We start from the raw sequence: 25,608 nt of genomic DNA, 5'->3' as shown, positions 1-25,608 counted from the left end.
ACACATTGGGTCCCTTCTTCAGATGATGGCATTGAGTTACTCCAGTAGGTGATGGGAGAAAACTGCAAAAGACGTGGGGCAGGACAAAGCCTGCCAAGTGAGTCTGAAGAAGGGTCCTGACACGAAACGCCACCTATCCAGGCTTTCCAGAAGTGCTGCCTGACCTGCTGAGTTATTCCACTGTTCTGGGTTGAAGGCCGTAACCCAACAGGTCAGGCAGCATCTCTGGACAACATGGACAGGTGAAGTTTTGGGTTGGGACCCTTCTTCAGTCCCCCGGGACAGGGGGAGGGGGGGGAAGAAAGCTATAAGAGAGGAGGGGCAGGACAGAGCATGGCCAGTAGTAGGTGAACACATGTGTGCGGGTTACATTTAGATCTGAGAACATATAAATTTGAGTGTTGGAGATGAGAGACTATGGAGAACCAAGAGGATTTAGAAGAGCGCGCACAGAAAAACACCAAGAGCCACTTCTCAAATACAAAAAGCAATCAAAAGAGCAAATCAAAGGAAATTCTCTCGTGAATCGGAAATTCAAAGATAATTTCAGAAAGAGATATTAGTGTAGGAGCTTCACAATACTCACAGCACTGAACAATATCAGGATAGTTTGCATAACTTGGGTTGCAATCCCTTAAGTTTACAAGGTTAAAGAGTTATTTAATTGAAAAAGCTTAAAATGCTTAAAACATATCTTTGGAGGAACGATATTTTTTCTGCTGGGGGAATTCAGAAGAAAAGATCAAATCTTAAAATTGATCCTGGGCTATTTAGAGCGAAATTAGAGAAAACAACTTTTAATCCGGGATAATGAAATTTTGAAAACTAGCTTTGAGAAGCAAAATCTGTAGATTATGGCTCAATTGCCAATTCTGATTCACAGATTTCAATCAACTGTATTTAGACACTCCTTTCCTCCTTAAATCTCTCTCTACATATAAACATTCTGATCTGGATTTATGACCACTCCCTCACTCCTAACATAACCATAACTGATCAGGATATTTATGCTGATTTTCATGTTTTTACTCCACCCAAATTGCCTTTCCACTGCCAAGCCTAGCATCCATGGGTAAAAGAACTCGTGTGTTTTTGCGCAACACATTGGCGCAATGGTAGAGTTGCTGCATGACAGCGCCAGAGACTCGGGTTCGATCCTGACTATGGGTGCTGTCTGAATGAAACATAGAAACATAGGAAGCAGGTGCAGGAGTAGGCCATTCAGCCCTTTGAGCCAGATCATCCAGAATCAGTACCCCGTTCCTGCTTTCTCCCCATATCCCTCTCTTGAATACATGTGAATTAGCCTCCACTGCCTTTGTTAATATTGACCAAATTTAAGACACCATAAGATGGAGGATCCCTGCATTTGTCAGAATTGCTAAACCTTTGTCAGTGGAAATTTACAGGCTGTGGATGGCGCCAGCCAGTCTAAGCCTAGATTGATATGCAAGATGGTGAAGGACCCAGGTGTTCTTCTAAGTTCCTCCTAATTGATAAAATGTATAACAACTCTGCAAAAGAAACTTAAATGCATCACTTTGATTGGATCGTTGCAAGGGGATTGTAAATAGTATCAATAATGTTGCGAGACAGTTACCCCACTGTTTGTTGATTGGTTAAAATGTTAAGCCTTGGAGGAATTGTTCCAGGGTAAATGTTGCATTATTCAGTTGGTTAACTTCCTTTCAGGAGCTCTGTAGAAATACATTGTATAGAAGTCTCTGTAATTGGTTTGGGGAACTGTCAATAATGTATTGATGTGATTAATATGTTTGATTGGACTGTAAAGAGACCACCCCTATGCAGTTCGGCCCCTCAAGGTTCGTGGACCTATAAAAGGTGTCTCCATTTTAGATCGGTGTCGATCTTCTGGAAGAGTGCTTGGGACTGCATGACCTTTTGGAGTGTGTCTGCTTGCACGAGGCTAAATGGCTTGGTCAGGCAGAGGCAAGGATCGAACCTGCAGTGGTTTAGGTATTGTATAGGGGAATTTGTGTTCATTCTAAAATAATAAAGTTTAGTTGGTCCAGTGCTTGAGTCAGTGTTTTTTACCTTCTGTGGCAGAGAATTCCACAGATTCACAACTCTCTGGGCGAAAACGTTTTTCCTCATCTCAGTCCTAAATGGCCTACCCCTTATTCTTAAACTGTGACCTCTGGTTCTGGACTCTCCCAACATCAGGACCATTTTTCCTCCATGGTGTTTGTACGTTCTCTCTGTGACCGTGTGGGTTTTTTCCGGGTGCTCCGGTTTCCTCCCTCTTTCGCTTGATCTTCTTTCATGGTAGGCCACCAAGCTTTGCTCCATGTGAAGAAAATGTGGTTTCACCACCATTTTATCAGTTGCTTAAGGTTCCCTTCTCCACCACAAACCTTCTTCATAAACTGTCAGGAGCTGCATACTTGCCCATGTATCCTCTATTTTTCACTCCTTTCCACCTATATTCTCCGATCATCTCTAATAACACCCCATCTATTCCCGCCGTGATCTTATACACCTCTGTAAGATCATCCCTCATCTTCCTGTGCTCCAAGGAATAAAGGGGAGCATGAGATTTTTTCTCCGTCATGGAAGATTTATCTGCCTTTGCTATTTCCCAACTGATCAAACATCTGTCATTGTTCCCTGTTGTTTTGGTTTTGGTTTTGAAATCATCTCCTCCCTTGTTAATCATAGACCTTGTCTTCCATGTGTCCCAGTCCATTTTTTTCAATGCTACAGCAAGTTAGAACCTGTGATCATATGGGTTTCCTCCGGCTATTCCATTTTCCTTCCACATCCCGAAGACTTGCGGGATTGTAGGTTAATTGTCCTCTGTAAATTGTGCCTTGTATGTAAAAGCCCTGTCCCACTGTACGAGTTCATTCAAGAGTTCTCCCCAGTTTGCCCTTATTCGAACTCAGAGATTTACGGTAATGGCCGCTCGTCGGTACTCGGGGCTCTCGTGGCCATTTTTCAACATGTTGAAAAATCTTAACGAGTCTTCCCGAGCTTACCGCGTTTCCCGAGTACCTGCCGTTAGCGTTACGTGCTGCAGAGACTCCTCCTTTTAGGCAAAACAGACTAATTCTTAATGATTTGGTCTTCTTTTATCGACTTTTTACAAGCATATGGTGCAACACAACCTTAGAAATTAAACGTTTCGGAACCGGGTGAAGGGTGGATAAAGATATTAAATAGGTTTATCTCTCAATCTCTTTATTTTTATTTCCTTTCTGTCTATTTCTTTTTCTTTCTCTTTTCTTTTTTCTACTCTATCCCCTTCTACCTTTTCTTTGGGCTTTCTTTACTATCACACGAACTAACACTATCACCACGGCTTATGCTATTCTTTTCTTCTCTATCTTGACGTCTCATTTTCTGTTCTATTCTGCTAAATTTGAAACTAGAAGTTGTACATCAACTGTATTATCTCATTATAATGTACTACATTATTGTACTTACTTCTAATAAAAAAATAAAAATAAAAAATAATTTAAAAAAAAAAGCATTATGAGCCGCTAAGAGACGTCCCCGAGCTCCGACGTACCCGCTACGTTCATTCTACGTGCTTACCACGAGTTTGATTTTTGTTTAAACTCGGGAGAGCACTTGAATGAACTCGTACAGTGGGACAGGGCTTTTAAGTAAGTTCATGAGCAGAATTAGGCCATGTGGCCCATTAAGTCTACTCTGCCATGCAATCCTGGCCAATCTATCTTTCCCTCTCAACCCCATTCTCCTGCCTTCTCCCCATAACCCCTGACTCCCGTACTAATCAAGAATCTGTCAATCTCCACATTAAAAATATCCATTAACTTGGCCTCTACTGACATCTGTGGAACTAGTGTGAATGGGTGGCGCAATGGGCTAAGTGTTCGGCTGGCAACCGGAAGGTAGCCGGTTCGAATCCCGCTTGGAGTGCATACTGCCCGCTTGGAGTGCATACTGTCGTTGTGTCCTTGGGCAAGACACTTCACCCACCTTTGCCTGTGTGTGAATGTGTGTGAGTGATTGGTGGTGGTCGGAGGGGCCGTAGGCGCAGATTGGCAGCCACGCTTCTGTCAGTCTGCCCCAGGGCAGCTGTGGCTACAGAAGTAGCTTACCACCACCGAGTGTGACTGAGGAGTGAATGAATAATGCGATGTAAAGCGCCTTGAGTATTAGAAAGGCGCTATATAAATCCCATCCATTATTATTATTATTGTCTTGGACTCAATGGGGCTGAAGGGACTGTTTCCACACTGTATTTCCAAACTAAACCAAACTAAACAAGGTCCCACTCTTCCCAATGCCATGAAAGTTTTCTCCTTTTGCATCATTAAATCTACCTCCACCGCCAACCTTGCACCTGCATGTTGTATTGCAACTACCTAGGGCACGTAATCAAAATTATCCTATCACTTTAGGTTCCTTTTCCAATTACTTTCATCTATGTGGTCTGATCCTTGACCATCAGCTTCTTCATTTGTGTCACAGTCTCACATCCACACTCTCAATCACCCACTCACTCATTCTATTAAACAATTACACCATCAGTCACATTTCTACTTGGCCTCTATAATGCCCTTCATTGCGTGCACTCTCTCCTTTAGAAATCAATAGTTCTTGCTCTCACTCATTGTTATACGCATGCAGCTTTCTCTCTATGTCTCACAACATCCTGAGAGGATGTTCAAGTAACTTAAAGTACTTTCTCTGTTGAAAACTGCACCCCTTTCCGCAGAGACCGTTCCCTCCGCAACTCCCTGGTTAACTCATCCCTTCCCACCCAAACCACCCCCTCCCCAGGTACCTTCCCCTGCAACCGCAGGAGATGCAACACCTGTCCCTGTACCTCCTCTCTCGATTCTGCCCAGGGAACCCGACTGTCCTTTCAGGTTAGGCAGAGGTTCACTTGTGCCTCCTCCAACCTCATCTACTGTATCTGTTGTTCAAGATGTGGACTCTTATACATCGGCGAGACCAAACGCAGACTGGGCGATCGTTTCGCGGAACACCTTCGCTCGGTCCTCCTGGACCTACCTGAGTCCCAGTTGCTAAACACTTTAATTCTCCTTCCCGTTCCCACACTGACCTTTCTGTCCTAGGCCTCCTCCATTGTCAGAGTGGGACTAAATGCAAATTGGAAGAAGAATATCTCATATTTCGCTTGGGTAGCTTACAGCTCTCTCTATCCCTCCCCCACCCTAGTCACACCATTCATCGGCACCTTGGATAAACTCTGAACTTCCCGAACATAGGACATAGAACAGTACAGTGCAGGAACAGGCCCTTCGGCCCACAACAACTGTGCTGGACATGATGCCAAGACCAACTCAAGGTCAAGTATGAGCTGCACAAGAATATTAGGATGCTTAGAGAGCCTCCCAAAATGAGCTGGAGGCTCAATTTAGTGCCAGGTGATTATGGCAGGGTCAAAACACCACCACAGGCCACAAGATTAAATCGGGGACCATCTCCAACAATGAGGGGGTGAAAGCAACCCTACCCTCATCTACGAAGCCGCTGAGGAGGTGGTCAACAGAGAGTGGTGAGCTCTGCCCAGTCCATCCTTTCATCGGTCCATCAGCAGTGCTGGAAGTAAGATCAAGGATGCCTCCCACCTTGGCCATTCCCTTCTTCCTCTTCTACCATCGGGAAGAAGATAATTGATCTTGAGAGCTCGGATATCCCGTCTTAGGGACAGCCTCGTCCCTGCTGCTATCAGACTCCTCAACCATTCGCCTCTTCCACACCCTATCGACGGAGGTTCTGCCATGCACTCTTACTCATGGTTTAGTTTTAGTTTTTTTCATGTTTGGAGATATGGGAATGGAACAGGCCCTTCGGCCCAGCGAGTCCACGCCGACCATCAAAGATCCATTCACACAAGTTCCATGCTATCCCACTTTCGCATCCACTCCCCCCTACACATGGGACCATTTACAGAGATGCTGCCTGACCCGTTGAGTTACTCCAGCATTGCGATTCTCTCTTTGGTATAAACCAGCATCTGCAGTTCCTAGTTAGCACAATAAAAAATCACCTCATTTTCCCTCATGACCTAGTCAGCCTATTCAGCACATTTTGTCTTTATTTAGTTATTTATTATTAAATATTCGGTACGCACACCACATTCCTATCTTCTTTTACTTTGTCATTATTATCAACTTTCAAAGACACATATTGCTCATGGCCACTCTCATTTTCCTAATTGTGAAGAAAACTTTGAAATTATTTTCTCATAGAGGTGCACAAGATCATGAGAGGAATAGATCACAGTCAATTGCCCAGAGTAGGGGAATCAAGAACCAGAGGATGGAGGTTTAAGGTGAGGGGGGGGAAAGATTTAATAGGAGCATGAGGGGTAATATTTTTACACAAAGGGTGGTGGGTGTATGGAACAAGCTGCCAGAGGAGGTAGTTGAGGCTGGGACTATCGCAATGTTTAAGAAACACTTAGACAGGTGCATGGATTGGACAGGTTTAGAGGGATATGGGCCAAATGCAGGTGGTGAGACAAGGGTAGATGGGACATGTTGGTCAGTGTGGGCATGTTTGTCCAAAGGGCCTGTTTCAATGCTGTATAACTCTATAACTCTATTTCCTTTCTGCAGCGCCTACCATCTTTAGTTTTGTTTAAAGGTACAACGCAGAAACAGGCGTTTCGGCTCTCTGGGGCCGCGCCGACCAGCGATCCCCACATTTTAACACTATCCCACACACACTAGTGACATTTTTTTTTTACATTTACCAAGCCAATTAGCCTACAAACCTGTACGTCTTTGGAGTGTGGGAGGAAACCGAAGAACTCGGAGAAAACCCACGCAGGTCACGGGGAGAACGTACAAACTCCATACAGACAGCACCCGTAGTCAGGATCGAACCCGGGTCTCTGGTGCTGTAAGCGCTGCACGGCAGCAACTCTACCGCTGTGCCACCGTGCCGTCCACTTTGTTTTATCAGAATTTGGTGTTTTTATTTGAATTTCTCACCAATGCTAAGAGCTGTCTCTTTTTAAAAAATTTGCATGCTCTTTCTTTTTGTTTTATGTTCTCGCTTATCGCTTTTGTCACCCCTGTCTTGTTTTGGACAAATGGAACTCTTTTCACATGGTGTCGGGACCAATGTAGTGTCATGTTAAAGTTAATGTGTTTTAAACATCTCCCACTGAGTTGTAGTTGACTTATCCATTTGGAGATTTTCCCACTTGACTGAAGACACTACCAGTCTTATCTAGGGTAATTAAATCTAGAATCTTTGTCATTTTTCAACCCCCCCCCCCCCCCCCCCCCCCCCCCCCTCCAAACAAGGCATTGAACTCAATCATACGATGATTGCTTTTAGATAAATGTTCATGCACTGTTGGCTTGCTAACTAAATCTGCGTCATTAATCATGCTTAAAAACCAAATTGGCCTGTCCCCTTCCTGACACTATAACATATTGTTGCAGAAAACTATCCTAAACACATTCAAATAATGTGTTACGTGTCCGTCATGGGCATGTGTGCTCATTCCAATTCATAAGAGAGTAAAAGTCTTCCATTAAAATCACTCTGTCTGCATAAGTAATTAAATAATAATAATATACTAAACTAAATTAATGTGTAGGAAGGAACTGCAGATGCTTGTTTACACTGAAGATAGACACAAAATGCTGGAGTAACTCAGCAGGTCAGGCAGCATCTCTAGAGAAAAGGAATAGGTGACGTCACCAACAGTATTCCATTTCACCTGTTAAACTAAACTAAACTAAACTAAATTAAACTTCAATCCAACTGCTATTTCCAAAAGTATTATGCCTCTACTTTGATGTTACATGATTTATAATCTCTCCTATCAGCTATAGATGGGCCACTTTCCCAGCTTGGTTTTCATGCTTTGAAGAATATTTTTTAATCTAAATTTGTAATATTTCTTTAAGAGAAAGCTCTTGCTTGTCCACTGTTGACATCTCTTAATGTAGATTCTCAATCAACCATTACTAATCAGCTCTGCTTCAAGAGAGATTCAAGAGAGAGGTTATTGTCATGTGTCCCAGATAGGACAATGAAGTTCTTACTTTGCTTCAGCACTACAGAATATAGTAGGCATGAATGCAGAGATCAGTGTGTCAATATCTATATTACTAAAAGTCTGATCGAGACCACTTCCTGTTGTTCTGTATATAGATTTTAGAAAAAACGCTGCCAAAAAATGTCACCTATTCCTTTTCTCCAGAGATGCTGCCTGACCCGCTGAGCTACTCCAGCATTTTGTGTCCAACTTCAATGTTCACACTAAGCTGGACATAGAATGGACAGATCTCGTTGGGTGAAAGATTTTGCTTCAACCCATTCGGCCATTAATTCTCGAAATGTGAACAGGTAATATTCCTGTTCAATGAAGAGTAAATTTATAATCTCTGCAGGAACAGTGGACTTAGCGGCCTAAAATACCATTGCTTCACTGTGCCTCGCTCACGAAGACGCCAGCCTGTTTAAGTTTGTTTAGCAAGGAACTGCAGATGCTGGTTTACACCAAAGATAGACACAAAATGTTGGAGTGACTCAGCAGGTCTGAAGAAGGATTTTGACATCAGCCATTCCTTCTCTCCAGAGATGCTGCCTGTCCCGCTGCGTTCCTCCAGCATTTTGTGTCTATCTTATGTTTGTTTAACCCTTACTTTAGTTTAGTTTAGTGTTAGTTAAGTTAAGTTAAGTTAAGTTAAGTTTGGAGATACAGCGTGGAGAGATAGAGAGATACATAAATCCTTCCACCGGAGTATTCAACATATAGGTTGCTGGTCTGGGTTTACACCAGTCTGAGCTGACATTTGATTTGATACATGTTGGAGCTTTAACGCTCATGTATAAATCCTGAATAATCTCTATTGTTCCAGAAGCTTACTTTTACAAAGTCCCCCTCCACCTACATTCCTTCCTCTAGCTTCACAGTTCGCAAGTCTTCAATCCTTTTGTCTCACACCTTTTGTCTTTTCATCTCTGGCCCTTGTCCAACCATCTGCCTATCAAAAAGCCCTCCTCACCTAGTTTGAAGTTTAGTTTATAGTCACGTGTACCGAGGTATAGTGAAAAGCTTTTGTTGCATGCTAACCAGTCAGAGGAAAGACAATACATGATTACAATCGAGCCATTCACAGTGTACAGAAACATTGTTTGTATCCTCAGAAGATTATCAAGTGAAGAATAATCCATTATTTTCTCATTTAATAAACCGCTCTTCCAACAAAGCAACACTTATTCAGTCCTTTATTCAAGTGACAGCTTGGATTGTAAGATTCAGTCTTGGATGGGATACGCACTGGTAATTTTGAGATAAGAGTGTTACCACTGAGTCAAGTTGACACAAGAACACCATCAATGCACTTGCGGTGAATTCTCTTTTCCATTGCTGCAGCTTTGCAGAAACTCATTTTACATTTTCATGATTGTTTTTCGATAAACAATTTAAGATTGTAAGAAAGAATGAAATGAAGTTAATGACTTAGAAATTCTTTATCGTTTGGAAACATGTACTAAAACGTAAAAAATCGAAACAAGGAACTACGGATGCTGGTTTACCAAAGAAGACACAAAGTGCATGAAGTAACTCAAGCGTGTCAGGCAGCATTGCTGGAGAAAATGGAGATGTTTTGTAACCGACAAACCTATATGTCTTTGGGATGAGGGAGAAAACTAGAGTAATCGGTGAAAACCCATGTGGTCACAGGGAGAACATACAAACTCCTACTTGAAGGAAGTGATATAATCCTTTGAGCAGATGTGGAAAGCCACAAACGAACTGCGACAAGAATTATGGTTTATTTGCATCTAATCCAAGTACACCAATGTTTTCTGGAAGATTTGCAATGGACGTACGTTCAAGTCATATATCAGAGCACTGCTTTCACCTGTTAGTGCCGGGAGCTCGCAGGTCACAGGTTGGTGACCTGTTTTTCCGGAGCTCCCGCAACTACAGCTGCGTCCGCTGGACTGGAGAGCGGCATCTTCGGCAGCTTCGACCACCCCGGCCACGGAGCTTGAACCGGCCCGTTCGCAGAGTTCGGTTGAGCCGCGGGACTTACTCACCATCATCCAGCAGGGTCACAAAATCGGAAGCCTGGATCGCCTCAGCGCAGAGGGAGAACAAGGAGGGAAGAGACAGAGACTTTAAGACTTTTGCTTCCATCGCAGTGAGGAGGTGTCTGGTGAACTCACTGTGGTGGATGTTAATTTGTGTTTATTGTATGTTTTGTTATTTATTATTATTATATGTATGACTGCAGGCAACAACATTTCGTTCAGACTGAAAGGTCTGAATGACAATAAAGGAATCTAATCTAATCTATTCTGTATATGGCTTACATCGCATCTTGTGTTTTCTTGTCCAAATGAGCAACAGTGATGTGAATCCTTAGTTGCAAATTGCCATTACTGCAGCGTGCCACCTCTCCCTCATGCATCGATGTATGTGCATGTCAGTGCAAACCAAACTTTCAATGTGCAGGGCGTCAGCTGTGAAGCTGCCAATGTATTCGCAAGCTGGATACAAAATGCTGGAGTAACAGCGGGTCAGGCAGCATCTCTGGAGAGAAGGAATAGGGGACGTAGAATACCTCAGTCTGAGGAAGGGTCTTGACCCAAAACATCACCTATTCCTTCTCTCCAGAGATGCTGTCTGACCCGCTGAGTTACTCCAGCATTTTGTGTCTATTTTCGGTTTGAACCAGCATCTGCAGTTCCTTCCTACAAAATGTATTTGCCCCAAGGGGGCACGTACAACAAGACTGCTAACTAACCCTTCCTCATTACTCAATACCCAGTCTAAAATAGCCTGCTCTCTCGTTGGTTCCTCTACATGTTGATTTAGATAACTATCCCGCATACATTCCAAAAAATCCTCTTCCTCAGCACCCCTGCCAATTTGATTCACCCAATCTATATGTAGATTGAAGTCACCCATTATAACGGTTTTGCCTTTGTTGCATGCATTTCTAATTTCCTGTTTGATACCATCTCCAACTTCACTACTACTGTTAGGTGGCCTGTACACAACACCCACCAGCGTTTTCTGCCCCTTAGTGTTTCGCAGCTCTACCCATACCGATTCCACATCCTGCAAACTAATGTCCTTCCTTTCCATTGCGTTAATCTCCTCTCTAATCAGCAACGCTACCCCACCTCCTTTTCCTTTCTCTCTATCCCTCCTGAATATTGAATATCCCTGGATGTTCAGCTCCCAGCCTTGGTCACCCTGGAGCCATGTCTCCATGATCCCAACTATATCATAGTCATTAATAGCTATCTGCACATTCAACTCATCCACCTTCTTACGAATACTCCTTGCATCGAGACACAAAGCCTTCAGGCTTGTTTTTACAACACTCTTACCCCTTATACAATTTTGTTGAAAAGTGGCCCTTTTTGATTTTTGCCCTGGATTTTCCGGCCTGCCACTTTTACTTTTCACCTTGCTACCTATTGCTTCTACCCTCATTTTACACCCCTCTGTCTCTACGCTCACACATTTAAGAAACCCTTTCCCTTTAACTCCATCCTCCACTATCCCATTCGACACCCCACCCCCCTTATTCAGTTTAAAACCACCCGTGTAGCAGTGGCAAACCTGCCTGCCAGAATGCTGGTCCCACACCTGTTAAGATGCAATCCGTCCCTTTTGTACAGTTCCCCCTTACCCCAAAACAGATCCCAGTGATCTAAGAATCTAAATCCCTGCCCCGTGCACCAGTTCCTCAGCCACACGTTCAGGTCCCGTATCTCCCTGTTCCTGCTCTCGCCAGCACGAGGAACTGGAAGCAAACCGGAGATAACAACCCTGGAGGTCCTGCTTTTCAGCATTTTTCCGAGCTCTCTAAAGTCACGCTGCAGAATATTCATCCCCTTCTTTCCGACATCGTTTGTGCCGACATGCACTACCACTTCCGGATGTTCACCTTCGCCCTTGAGGATTTTCTGCACTCTGTCCGTGACATCCTGGATCCTGGCACCAGGAAGGCAGCACACCATCCTCGCATCCCGTCTGTTGCCGCAGAAACCCCTGTCCGTACCTCTCACAATGGAGTCTCCTACTACAATGGCGTTGCCTGCCTTAGGCCTTTTTGGTTTTGGCTCAACAGCCCTATTCGCATCACAAGCCAGTCCGCCGCCCAGTGTAAACACCTCTTCTGTCCCGACAGCTTCTAAGTGGGTGAACCTGTTCACAAGAGGTACAACCCCCGGGGACGTTGGCATTCCATGCTTCCCTCCCGTTCTCACTGTCTCCCACCTTCTCTCTTCCAGTACCTTAGGTGTAACAATCGTACTGTAGGACTTGTCGAGGAACGACTCCGTTTCTCGGACGAACCGGAGGTCATCCACTTGCTTCTCCAGTTCCCCAACACGGCCCTTCAGGAGCTCTACCTGGATGCACTTTTCGCATTTGTAGCAGCCAGAGGCACCAGCGGTGTCCTTGACCTCCCACATACTGCAAGCATCACACTGAATCAGCTTGCCTGACATCTCCTTCTTTCGTCTCTCCCTCTGCAGTGTTTTGCGTAGTCTCCTCAGCCTCCTCTCCGAAGACTCTCGAGCCAAAGACTCACACTTTTCTCACAGGGCACTTCCCTCGCAAGGCCGCTCACTCACTGCCGCTCGCTAAGAGCCGTCTTGCTTAAATTGACTGATAAATTGCCTGATTTACCAATTTACAAACCAAATTCCTCAGTTTTCAGCTGTTTTCCCAGCACTGACTCACTTCTCTCCTCCCACTTGGGCTAGAGCCAATCAGTCGTATCTCTTGCTAATCGCCTCCTGCTGCTGTTGTTGCTCCCAAAGCTACAGCAGTTCTGAGTCAAGTCTGCCGGAAATAGCAGGGGACCGCGGGTCAAAGGAGTTGGAGGAATTGAGTGAAATCCAGGTTAGCCGGGAAGTGGTGTTGGGTAAATTAAATGGATTAAAGGCCGATAAATCCCCAGGGCCAGATAGGCTGCATCCCAGAGTACTTAAGGAAGTAGCTCCAGAAATAGTGGATGCATTAGTAATAATCTTTCAAAACTCTTTAGATTCTGGAGTAGTTCCTGAGGATTGGCGGGTAGCAAACGTAACCCCACTTTTTAAGAAGGGAGGGAGAGAGAAAACGGGGAATTACAGACCAGTTAGTCTAACATCGGTAGTGGGGAAACTGCTAGAGTCAGTTATTAAAGATGGGATAGCAGCACATTTGGAAAGTGGTGAAATAATTGGACAAAGTCAGCATGGATTTACAAAAGGTAAATCATGTCTGACGAATCTTATAGAATTTTTCGAGGATGTAACTAGTAGCGTGGATAGGGGAGAACCAGTGGATGTGGTGTATCTGGACTTCCAGAAGGCTTTCGACAAGGTCCCACATAAGAGATTAGTTTACAAACTTAAAGCACACGGCATTGGGGGTTCAGTATTGATGTGGATAGAGAACTGGCTGGCAAACAGGAAGCAAAGAGTAGGAGTAAACGGGTCCTTTTCACAATGGCAGGCAGTGACTAGTGGGGTACCGCAAGGCTCAGTGCTGGGACCCCAGCTATTTACAATATATATTAATGATCTGGATGAGGGAATTGAAGGCAATATCTCCAAGTTTGCGGATGACACGAAGCTGGGGGGAGTGTTAGCTGTGAGGAGGATGCTAGGAGACTGCAAGGTGACTTGGATAGGCTGGGTGAGTGGGCAAATGTTTGGCAGATGCAGTATAATGTGGATAAATGTGAGGTTATCCATTTTGGTGGCAAAAACAGGAAAGCAGACTATTATCTAAATGGTGGCCGACTAGGAAAAGGGGAGATGCAGCGAGACCTGGGTGTCATGGTACACCAGTCATTGAAAGTGGGCATGCAGGTGCAGCAGGCAGTGAAGAAAGCGAATGGTATGTTAGCTTTCATAGCAAAAGGATTTGAGTATAGGAGCAGGGAGGTTCTACTGCAGTTGTACAGGGTCTTGGTGAGACCACACCTGGAGTATTGCATACAGTTTTGGTCTCCAAATCTGAGGAAGGACATTATTGCCATAGAGGGAGTGCAGAGAAGGTTCACCAGACTGATTCCTGGGATGTCAGGACTGTCTTATGAAGAAAGACTGGATAGACTTGGTTTATACTCTCTAGAATTTAGGAGATTGAGAGGGGATCTTATAGAAACTTACAAAATTCTTAAGGGGCTGGACAGGCTAGATGCAGGAAGATTGCTCCCGATGTTGGGGAAGTCCAGGACAAGGGGTCACAGCTTAAGGATAAGGGGGAAATCCTTTAAAACCGAGATGAGAAGAACTTTTTTCACACAGAGAGTGGTGAATCTCTGGAACTCCCTGCCACAGAGGGTAGTCGAGGCCAGTTCATTGGCTATATTTAAGAGGGAGTTAGATGTGGCCCTTGTGGCTAAGGGGATCGGAGGGTATGGAGAGAAGGCAGGTACGGGATACTGAGTTGGATGATCAGCCATGATCATATTGAATGGCGGTGCAGGCTCGAAGGGCCGAATGGCCTACTCCTGCACCTAATTTCTATGTTTCTATGTTTCTATGTATTCGCAAGATTGAATCACAAGGAATTGCAGATGCTGAAATCTTGAGCAAGACAAAAAGCTCTGAATGAACCCAGTGGGTCAGGCAGCATCTGTGGAGGGACTGGACTCAGGTCGGGAATCTTCCGCAGTCTGAAGAAGGGTCCCGACCCAAAATGTCACCTGTCCATTCCCTCCACAAATGCTGCCTGACCCTCTAAGTTCTTCCAGCGCTTTGTGTTTTATTTGCAAGATTAATTTTACTCTCAACTGACTAAAGTAGATAAAGGTATATAGAGTATACACATATACTCAGTATGCAGTACAGTACTTGGGCAGCATGGTGGCGCAACAGTAGATCTGCTGCCTTACAGCGCCAGATCTTGACTACGGGTGCAGTCTGTACGGAGTTTGTACGTTCTCCCCGTGACCACGTGGATTTCCCTGGATGCTCCGATTTCCTCCCTTACTCCAAAGATATACAGGTTTGTAGGTTAATTTGGCTTCGGTAAAAATTGTAAATTGTCCCTAGTGTGTAGGATAGTGCTAGTGTACAGGGATCACTGGTCGGCGTGTGCTTGGTAGGCCCAAGGGCCTGTTTCCACACTGTATCTGAAAACTACTCAAACACTATAACAATTACATTGCACTACTATATTTCTTTTAGCTTATGTTCACTATTATCTTCGCAGATCATACAGAATTTGCATTATTACAAATTCTACCAAGTGTATTTGAGCTTTCAATCGGGAAGAACAACGCTAGTTAAATGGAAGGCACAAGTGTTTCAGATATCCCTCTAGATATGTAACAGGATGGAACAAAGTACTAAAATATAAGTTTAATGCTACACTTGGTTTTGCTCAATTACAGTCTGCTCAAATATCATTGATATAGACTCATCAGCACATTAGTAATCACCTGTCTACAGTTATTCCCTTAACTTATCCCACTTCAAATCCAATCTTCAGCACCTCCTTTTTGAGAAAAGTTAATTAGCAAAATATTAACTGCGGATGCAAGTGCATGCCACATATATATGTTACTGTACAGCGATTTATTCTCTTCAGCCACAAGCTTCATTAAGGCCTCTTAATTTTCCAGCTGGATCCTTCAATTCAGAAATGATAAATTTAAGTAACCAATGTCGCAAAGCAGTTTTGAAGGCAGAAATTGAATCCTGCTTAGTCCTCTCCAGATTCAGGGTCAGTTTCTTCCCCGCTGTTATCAGGCAGCTGAACCATCCTACCAACAACTAGAGAGCAGTACTGAACTACTTTCTACCTCATTGGAGACCCTCGTTCTATCTTTGATCAGACTTTACTGGACTTCATCTTGCACTAAACGTTATTCATGTTATTCCCTTTATCGTGTGTTTGTACACTGTGGACGGCTCGATTGTAATCATGTATTGTCTTTCCGCTGACTGGATAGCACGCAAGGATAGCTTTTCGCTGTACCTCGGTGCATGTGACTATAAATATGGCTAAGTTCAAACTCAGAAGTTCAGTAACGCAATTCTCTTGCCGCTCCTGCTGTAAATGTTTGAAGATTGGTGGCTGACCTGCAAAAGTGATGTTGACTTTGCAGAAGATTACGATATCTCTTGCAGAGATTCCACCCATTCGGTTTAATGTCAGTTTCTGTTTCAGTTTCAGTTCATTATTGTCACATGTACTGAGGTACAGTGTACAGCTTTTGTTGCGTGCTGTCCAGTCAGCAGAAAGACAATACATGATTATAATCGAGCCGTTCACAGTGTATAGATACATGATAAAGGAATAACGTTTAGCGCAAGGTAAAGCCAGCAAATTCCAATCAAGGATAATCTGAGGGTCACCAAAGAGGTAGATAGTAGTTCAGCACTGCTCTCTGGTTGTGGTAGGATGATTCAGTTACCTGATAACAGCTGGGAAGAAACTGTCTCTGAATCTGGAGGTGTGTTTTTTCACACTTCTATACCTTTTGCCTGATGGGAGAGGGGAGAAGAGGGAGTGGCCAGGGTGCGACTCGTCCTTGAATTAATCCCGTCATACGGTCACAGGGAGAACATACAAACTCCGTACAGACAGCACCCCTAGTCAGGATTGAACCCGGGTCTCTGGCGTGGTGATACAGCAACTCGACCGCTGCACCACTGGGCCGCCCTGGCTAACTACGATGCGAGGATGCCTATCCATAAGATTTGAAGGCCGACACAAACTGCTGGAATGAGCCAGCGATGAGTCAGCATCTTTGGAGATAAAGGATGGGTGATATTTCGGGGACCATTCTTCTTCCCCCCCCCCCCCCTTCGCCCAGCTACTTTCAGTCTGAAGGGAGATTCTAACCAAAAACAACAGCCATCCTTTATCTCCAGAGATGCTGCCTGTCCCGCTGAGTTACTCCAGCACTCTGTGTCTATCTTCGATATAAACCAGCATCTGCAGTTCATTCCCATCCAGTGGGTCCCTTTGCTTCCGAAATTGCTTTGAAACATATAAGATTGCTAAGGGCTTGGACACGCTAGAGGCAGGAAACATGTTCCCGATGTTGGGGGAGTCCAGAACCAGGGGCCACAGTTTAGGAATAAGGAGTAAGCCACTTAGAGCGGAGACGAGGAAACACTTTTTATCACAGAGAGTGGTGAGGGTGTGGAATTCTCTGCCTCAGAGGGCGGTGGAGGCCGGTTCTCTGGATGCTTTCGAGAGAGAGCTAGATAGGGTTCTTAAAGATAGCGGAGTCAGAGGATATGGGGAGAAGGCAGGAACGGGGTACTGATTGGGGATGATCAGCCATGATCACATTGAATGGCGGTGCTGGCTCGAAGGGCCGAATGGCCTACTCCTGCACCTATTGTCTATTGTCTATTGGAATCATTGCACTTTTCCAGTCTTTTACTTATACCCTGCCACTACTATGGTCCCCAAATTAACTGGGAGGCAAGCTGGATGCAATGCTGGGGCCAGGGACAGAGTGGAGTTGTTGTTTGAGGAGGCAGCTGGTGATGGGTATTAGCTGGTGATGGGTTTGATATTAGATGAGAAAAAGTTTGTTCAGAGCATCTGTCACTGGTATTTAATGCAACCAGATCATTACCCTTTTACTTTGGAATTTGGCACAACAGGAATTGACTCAGTATTGAAAGGGCCAATGCCAGATGGGATTTGAAATAGGTGAAATTTGGAAACAAGCCGACAGGATGCAATAACATATTCATTACACTCAAACACACGCTGTAAACCATTTCATTGACTTGATTAACTGCTTTGGTTGTGAGGAACTATCCAAATGTTCTCAACACCCATTGATGTTCAAGTGAGTAGGAAGGAACTGCAGATGTTGGTTTACACCGAAGATAGACGGAAAATGCTGGAGCAACTCAACGGGATAGGCAGCATCTCTGGAGAGAAGGAATGGGTGACGTTTTGGGTCTGAAGAATGGTCTCGACCCGAAACGTCAGCCATTCCTTCTCTCCAGAGATGCTGCCTGTCCCGCTGAGTTAATCCGGCATTTTGTGTCTACCCATGGGCTAATTGCGGATGGGATGTTGGTAAGTTTCTAGCATGTTGTCTTTCTCCCAAGGATCTAACTGATAACAATCTAATTGATAACAAGGCTTTTCCAGCTTCAAGCTATATCTCTGTGGCTGATGCAGAATAGGTGACAATGAATTTATCAAAACAAAGATTTCCATTGTACCTTGGAGCATATGACAATAGTATCACTGAATTGAATACAAGATGGCGCCAGAAACGTGGCAACTCTTTGTGTACTGCTTCAGACTGCCTTTCCGACGATGCTCGTCAGGTCAGGTCGGGGGGCAGTTCCCCCCGCCACGGGTACCATGTAATCCCGTGCTACCTGCTCCATGGTCGGATAGTCGGCGACTAAACCGTCTCCCCCACCTGGTTTGCCAGGTGAGGAGGGGGCTGTGGACCCCCAGCAGGACCAAATACAAGATCTGTCAAAGGGCGGATGAGCTTCTAGCGAGCCAATGGCCATCCACACTTCAGTAGAAGTTGCGATCACTGTCGTACACAGCATTGTAAGGAATGATGATAAAGCACACACACACTAAAATCCTATACTTCCAGCGGCGGAAGTCCGCAGGAACTGGAGAACAGAGATGTGTGGTGCGTCCGTCACCGTTCCCGTTGGAAACCAGCACCACTGTGTCGCTGATGTTTTCAATCATGATGATGATGATTCAGAAGAAATCTGCTCTTTTATTTACGCTACAATCTTTGCACTCTTTTATTTACATTCAATTGTGAACAGAATCGGACACAAGATTCCATCTAAAGTTGAACTAAAGCAGGCTGATGAGATCGGCTCCACCAGGCATCATGTTTTGCACAGTACTGTGAGCAATTTTGGATCCTATATCTGAGGAAAGATTTGCTGGTGCTGGAGAGGAGGTTTTTTACAAGAATGATTCCAGGAATGAGTGGGTTAACGTATGATGAGCGGCTCTGGGCCTGTAAACATAGAAACATAGAAAATAGCCTGCACCGCCATTCAATATGATCATGGCTGATCATCCAACTCCGTATCCTGTACCTGCCTTCTCTCCATACCCCCTAATCCCTTTAGCCACAAGGGCCACATCTAACTCCCTCTTAAATATAGCCAATGAACTGGCCTCAACTACCTTCTGTGGCAGAGAATTCCAGAGATTCACCACTCTCTGTGTGAAAAATGTTTTTCTCATCTCGGTCCTAAAGGATTTCCCCTTTATCCTTAAACTGTGACCCCTTGTCCTGGACTTTCCCAACACCGGGAACAATCTTCCTGCATCTAGCCTGTCCAACCCCTTAAGAATTTTGTAAGTTTCTATAAGATCCCCCCTCAATCTTCTAAATTCTAGCGAGTACAAGCCAAGTCTATCCAGTCTTTCTTCATATGAAAGCCCTGACATCCCAGGAATCAATCTGGTAAACCTTCTCTGTACTCCCTTTATGGCAAGAATGTCTTTCCTCAGATTTGGAGACCAAAACTGTACCCAACAGTCCAGGTGTGGTCTCACCAATACCCTGTACAACTGTACTCGCTGGAGTTTAGAAGGATGAGGGGGACCTCATTGAAACTTACCAAATAGTGAATGGCTTGGAGAGAGTGGATGCGGAGAGGGTGTTTCCACTTCCACAACCCCTCTACAATCAATCTCGACACAAAACATCACCGATCCATGTTCACCAGAGATGCTGCCTGACCCGCTGAGTTACTCCAGCACTTTGTGTCTAGCTCCGATGTTCAAGTGAGTATTCGTTGACATAAATCTTCTTAATCTTCCATTGAAGTAGAGGTGTTGATGGACTTTCTTTATGATTATATCAATGTGCTGGGCCCAGGACACAATAGACAATAGGTGCAGGAGTAGGCCATTCGGCCCTTCGAGCCATTCAATGTGATCATGTCTGATCATCCACAATCAGTACCCCGTTCCTGCCTTCTCCCCATATCCCCTGACTCCACCATCTTTAAGAGCCCTATCTAGCTCTCACTTGCAAGTATCCAGAGAACCGGCCTCCACCGCCCTCTGAGGCAGAGAATTCCACAGACTCGCAACTCTCTGTGTGAAAAAGTGTTTCCTCGTCTCCGTTCTAAATGGCTTACCCCTTATTCTTAAACTGTGGCCCCTGGTTCTGGACCCTTCTTCAGACTCATGTACTAAATTAGGATTGCACCATATCAGATATATCCACCACCACACAGTCTCCCTCAAGTCCACTCCGCCATTAATTTGTGGCTGATCTATCTCTCGCTCCTAACCCAATTCTCCTGCTTTCTCCCCATAACTCCTGACACCTGTACTAATCGAATCTATCTATCACTGCCTTAAAAATAACCAATGACTTGACCTCCACAGCCATCTGTGACAAAGAATTCCACAGATTCACCACTTTCTGACTGAAGAATTTCCTCTTCATCTCCTTCCTAGAGGAACATACACTCGTCCTAAACTCTACCACTAGTGGATAATTCCTCTCCACACCACTGTATTCAAGCCTTTCACTATTTTGTTCGTTTCAATGAGGTCCCCCCATATTACTTCGAAACACCAGCGAGTAGAGGCCCAGTGCAGTCAAATGCGCATCATAAATTAACCCACTCATTCCTAGGATCATTCTTATAAAAAACCCCTCTGGACCCATTCCAGCACCAGCAAATCCTTCCTCAGATATGTGGCCCAAAATTGCTCACAATGCTAGGCCCAACACATTGCCTAGCTGAACCGATCTCATCTACCTGCTTGAGGTCAACTCAGATGGCGTATTATGTCTGATTCTGTTCAGAACTTCACTGTACATTGGAACATATGGCAATAAAGCATCACAGAATTGAATTCAAAGTATCACAGAATGGGGCGGTCACGGTGGCGTAGCGGTAGAGTTGCTGCCTTAAAGCGAATGCAGAGCCGGAGACCTGGGTTCGATCCCGTCTGTATGGAGTTTGTACATTGTACATTCTGCCCGTGACCTGCATGGGTTTTCTCCGAGATCTTCGGTTTCTTCCGACACTCCAAAGACGTACAGGCTTGTAGTTTAATTGGCTTGGTGTAGGATAGTGTTAATGTGCGGGGATCTCTGGTCGGCACGGATGAATTCATTCTCACCTATTCTGCAACACCCACAGAGATATAGCTTCATACACCAAAGATGAAATTTCAATACGGATGATGCAGCAGAAAATATAATAGTTTTTTTGTAATGTGAGAATTAGCAGCAGAAGTAGGCCAAGTAGCCTCTGAGGTCAACTTTGACATCCAATAAGATTATGGGTGATCTAATTATGGTTTCAACTTCACATTTCTGCTTTGTTCTCACAACTCTTCATTACCCTAAAGTCTAAAAATCAATTTGCTTGAGCCATGACTATACTAAATCACACAGCATCCACAGCTCTCCATAGTAGAGAATTTCAAAGATTCACGACCCTTTGAGATGTTAGATCTCGCCTGAGGTTAAATGAATGAGCCCATAACCCAAAGGTTATACGCTCAAATTTTAAATTCCCTCAACATTGGGAGACTACCACCTCCCCTGTCAGGACTCCTCAAAATCCGAGATTCTAAAACGAACAAAAAAAATCATATTTCGTTCTTCTAAACTAAAAGGGTGGCACGGTGGCATAACGGTAGAGCAACTGCCTTACAGCGCCAGAGACCAGGTTCAATCCTGACTACGGATGCTTGTCTGTACGGAGTTTGTACGTTCTCCCTGTGACCTGCGTGAGTTTTCTCCGAGATTGTCGGTTTTCACCCACACTCCAAAGACGTACAGGTTTGTAGGGTAATTGGTTTGGTAAAAATGTATATTAAATATTAAATTGTCCCGAGTGTGTGTAGGGTAGTGTTAATGTGCGGGCATCGCTGGTCGGTACGGACTCGGTGGGCCGAAGGGCCTGCTTCCCGTGCTGTATCTCTAAACTAAACCACACTAAACTCCAGGGTGTAGACAACCTGCTTCCTAATTACAAATGCTAACCTTATGTTGAAGTTTGTTTTATTTGTGATTAATTAATGATGCATTGTGACACAGTGTGTAAAAGAAAACACAGTTTTTGAGAAGATTGCACACGTCAGGCATTTCTATGTCAGCGTTGACACAGCGGGTTGTCAGAATAAGCATGGAGGTTTTGCTTGATGTGGCGTGTTGTAAGATTGGATATCCCATGACATATAAGCTCGGCCTGAAATTGATCGGCTGTCAAGATGGCAGCACTGAGTGTAAATACTTCAGACTAAGAGAAGGCCATTCTGGGTCACTGCTGAAACAACCATCTGACAACGGTTAAATCTGTGCTCAGAACAAGAGCGTGATGTCCAAAACACTTTCCTAAATATTCCAACTTATTTGGAGTCATGATTGAGATCCCAATGTGCATAACCATTAAAATATTTAAAATTATTATACATTTCATAACAAGTCACTAAATTTAGTTTTCAATTATTTATATATATATATATAATATATATATCTTTTCCTTATGATATTATGAGAATAGGAACAATTTACAATTTTACTGAAGCCAATTAACCTAGAAGCCTGTACGTCTTTGGAATGTGGGAGGAGACTGGAGCACCCAGAGAAAACCCACGCAGTCACGGGGAGAACGCACAAACTCCGCACAGACAACACCCATGGTCAGGATTGACCAGTTGGGCACAACTCTACCGCTGCGCCACCATGCCGCCCATATTTCTAAGATAGATACAAAAAGCTGGTGTAGCTCAGCGGGTCGGACAGCATCTCCGGAGAGAAGGAATAGGTGATGTTTCAGGTCGAGACCCTTCTTCAGTTCCATATTTCTAGTTCTGTTTCTAACAAATTGCCTCAGAAAAGAAAGAGGTCTTTGAGAGCCTATTAAAACAATTAATGGATTCAGTAAATAGAAATAGGTGAATTGGAAAGCATCATTTTGAAAGATTTTCCATTGTGTCACATCTTCAAATGGTCGGCACACAGTCTGAAGCTTGTACGACTTGGAATTGCCTGGATGCATGTGGTGTGAATGATGAAATGTAGGATTACATTTCCCAAGCAGAAAGTTGCACAGCTTGTGAGAATTGGATAAACCTCACAATATCTGAGAGATGGAGAGATGAAGCGGGTGTTGCCGACTGTTGCTTTCAATAGAAAGCCTGGTGAGGGGGAAGTGGAACCAACGGCTGGCTTGAACTGGTATCCGCAAACGGCGAGGTGGGAGATTGCAACCTTCACGTGGTCCACCCTGTTTCGAATAATGCAATCAATTCGACTTGCACAAACAAAAAGATCGAAGGGGCCAAGTTGACCGGCAACTTTAGGCTGCGCAAGCCATACGCAAGACGAAGAAAGTGCAAACGGCTGTTAAGGTAGACGTGGGGTGAAGAAGAGTCACCGAGACAAGAGTGTTTTAAACAACGACATAGCCCTGACCAGCTGTGGTTTATGGAGGAGGGGTTTACTCAGTAAATGTGCATGGAAACTATGGTGCCCCCATCGTCCAGGGTAAACAGCTTAAGGATCTTGACCCAAAAATGTTACCCATTACAGCGGCGCTGGATCGAAGGGCCGAATGGCCTCCTCCTGCACCTATTTTCTAGGTTTCTATCCAGCGATGCTGCCTGTCCCGCTAAATTACTCCAGCTTTTTCTATCTTCGGTTTAAACCAGCATCTGCAATTCCTTCCTACACTAAACAGCTTGTTTTATAGACTTAGAATCAATGGTTCAATGTTGCTTTATATGCCACATGTGTAACTGCATGGTGAAATTGCATTAAATCTTTTCCCCCTTCATCTTAAATCTTTTCCCCCTTCATCTGGTCCTTGATTCCCCTACTCTGGGCAAGAGACTCTGTGCGTCTACCCGATCTATTCCTCTCTTGATTTTATACACCTCTATAAGATCATCCCTCATCCTCCTGCGCTCCAAGGAGCAGAGTTCCAGCTTACTCAACCTCTCCCTCTAGCTCAGACCCTCTAGTCCTGGCAACACCCTCGTAAATCTTCTCTGTACCCTTTTCAGACTGGCCACATCATTCCTACCACATGGTGCCCAGAACTGAACACAATACTCTAAATGCAGCCTCATGGACGTCTTATACAACAGCAACATGACCTTCCAACTTCAGCACTCAGCTTCTATTATGAGAAAACATTAGTACATCTTCTCTTCAAAATACAAGCAAACAGCAAGAAATGTGTTGATATTGTAAGTTGAAATTAAAAAACAAACTTAATTGGATCTGGTAACATTAGAATAACATATAAATTAGCTTTAAGGAGAAATTAAAGCTAGGAGCAATTACAGCTAAATTTACCTTAACAAAGACATCAGGTGGCAGTCATGGTGGCGCAGCGGTAGAGATGCTGCCGCACAGTGAATGCAGCGGGTTTGATCCCAATTACGGGTGCTGTCTGTATGGAGTTTGTACGTTCTCCCCGTGACCTGCGTGGGTTTTCTCCGAGATCTTCGGATTCCGCCCACATTACAAAGACGTACAGGTTTGTAGGTTAATTGGCTTGGTAAATGTAAAAATTGTCCCTAGTGGGTGTAGGATGTGCGGGGGATCGCTGGTCGGCGCGGACCCGGTGGGCCGAAGGGCCTGTTTCCGTGCTGGATCTCTAAACTAAACGAAAGACTTTCTTCTGTTCGATATGTTTCTATGATATCCGTATTTTCTATATTCAAATGAAATGCAAAAAAAATGTGTTCCGTTAGGAAGGAGACGAGGGGGGATTTTCTCGAGTCAGAGGGTGGTGAATCTGTGGAATTCTTTGCCACAGACACCTGTGGAGGCCAGGTCAGTGGATATATTTAAGGCTGAGATACTGTAGATAGATTCTTGATTAGTACGGGTGTCAGGGGCTATGGAGAGAAGGCAGGAGAATGGGGTTTGGAGGGAGAGATAGATCAGCCATGATTGAATGGCGGTGTAGACTTGATGGACCAAATGGCCTAATTCTGCTCCTATTACTTATGACCTTGAAGGTCATGCATGGACACACACTCATGCAAAGAAATAAATAGATAATAAATGTTTAAATGGAAATACAAAGAGTTTGAAATCATTGAATCATTGAAAGGTGCAGCATTAAAACAGCTGCTTCTTCCCACTGAGTCCAGGCCAACCATTGATCACCCGTTCACACACTAGTTCTATGTTATCCCACTTTCTCATCCACTCCATATACACTGAGGGCAATTTACAGAGGCCAATTAACATACAAACCCACAGTGGGGAGACTGCTAGAGTCAGTTATTAAAGATGGGATAGCAGCACATTTGGAAAGTGGTGAAATCATTGGACAAAGTCAGCATGGATTTACAAAAGGTAAATCATGTCTGACGAATCTTATAGAATTTTTCGAGGATGTAACTAGTAGCGTGGATAGGGGAGAACCAGTGGATGTGGTGTATCTGGACTTCCAGAAGGCTTTCGACAAGGTCCCACATAAGAGATTAGTATACAAACTTAAAGCACACGGCATTGGGGGTTCAGTATTGATGTGAACTGGCTGGCAAACAGGAAGCAAAGAGTAGGAGTAAATGGGTCCTTTTCACAATGGCGGGCAGTGACTAGTGGGGTACTGCAAGGCTCAGTGCTGGGACCCCAGCTATTTACAATATATATTAATGATCTGGATGAGGGAATTGAAGGC

This window comes from Amblyraja radiata, chromosome 13 (genome assembly GCF_010909765.2).
Source record: "Amblyraja radiata isolate CabotCenter1 chromosome 13, sAmbRad1.1.pri, whole genome shotgun sequence".
Classification (NCBI taxonomy): Eukaryota; Metazoa; Chordata; class Chondrichthyes; order Rajiformes; family Rajidae; genus Amblyraja; species Amblyraja radiata.
Note: the sequence above shows the minus strand (reverse complement) of the source record.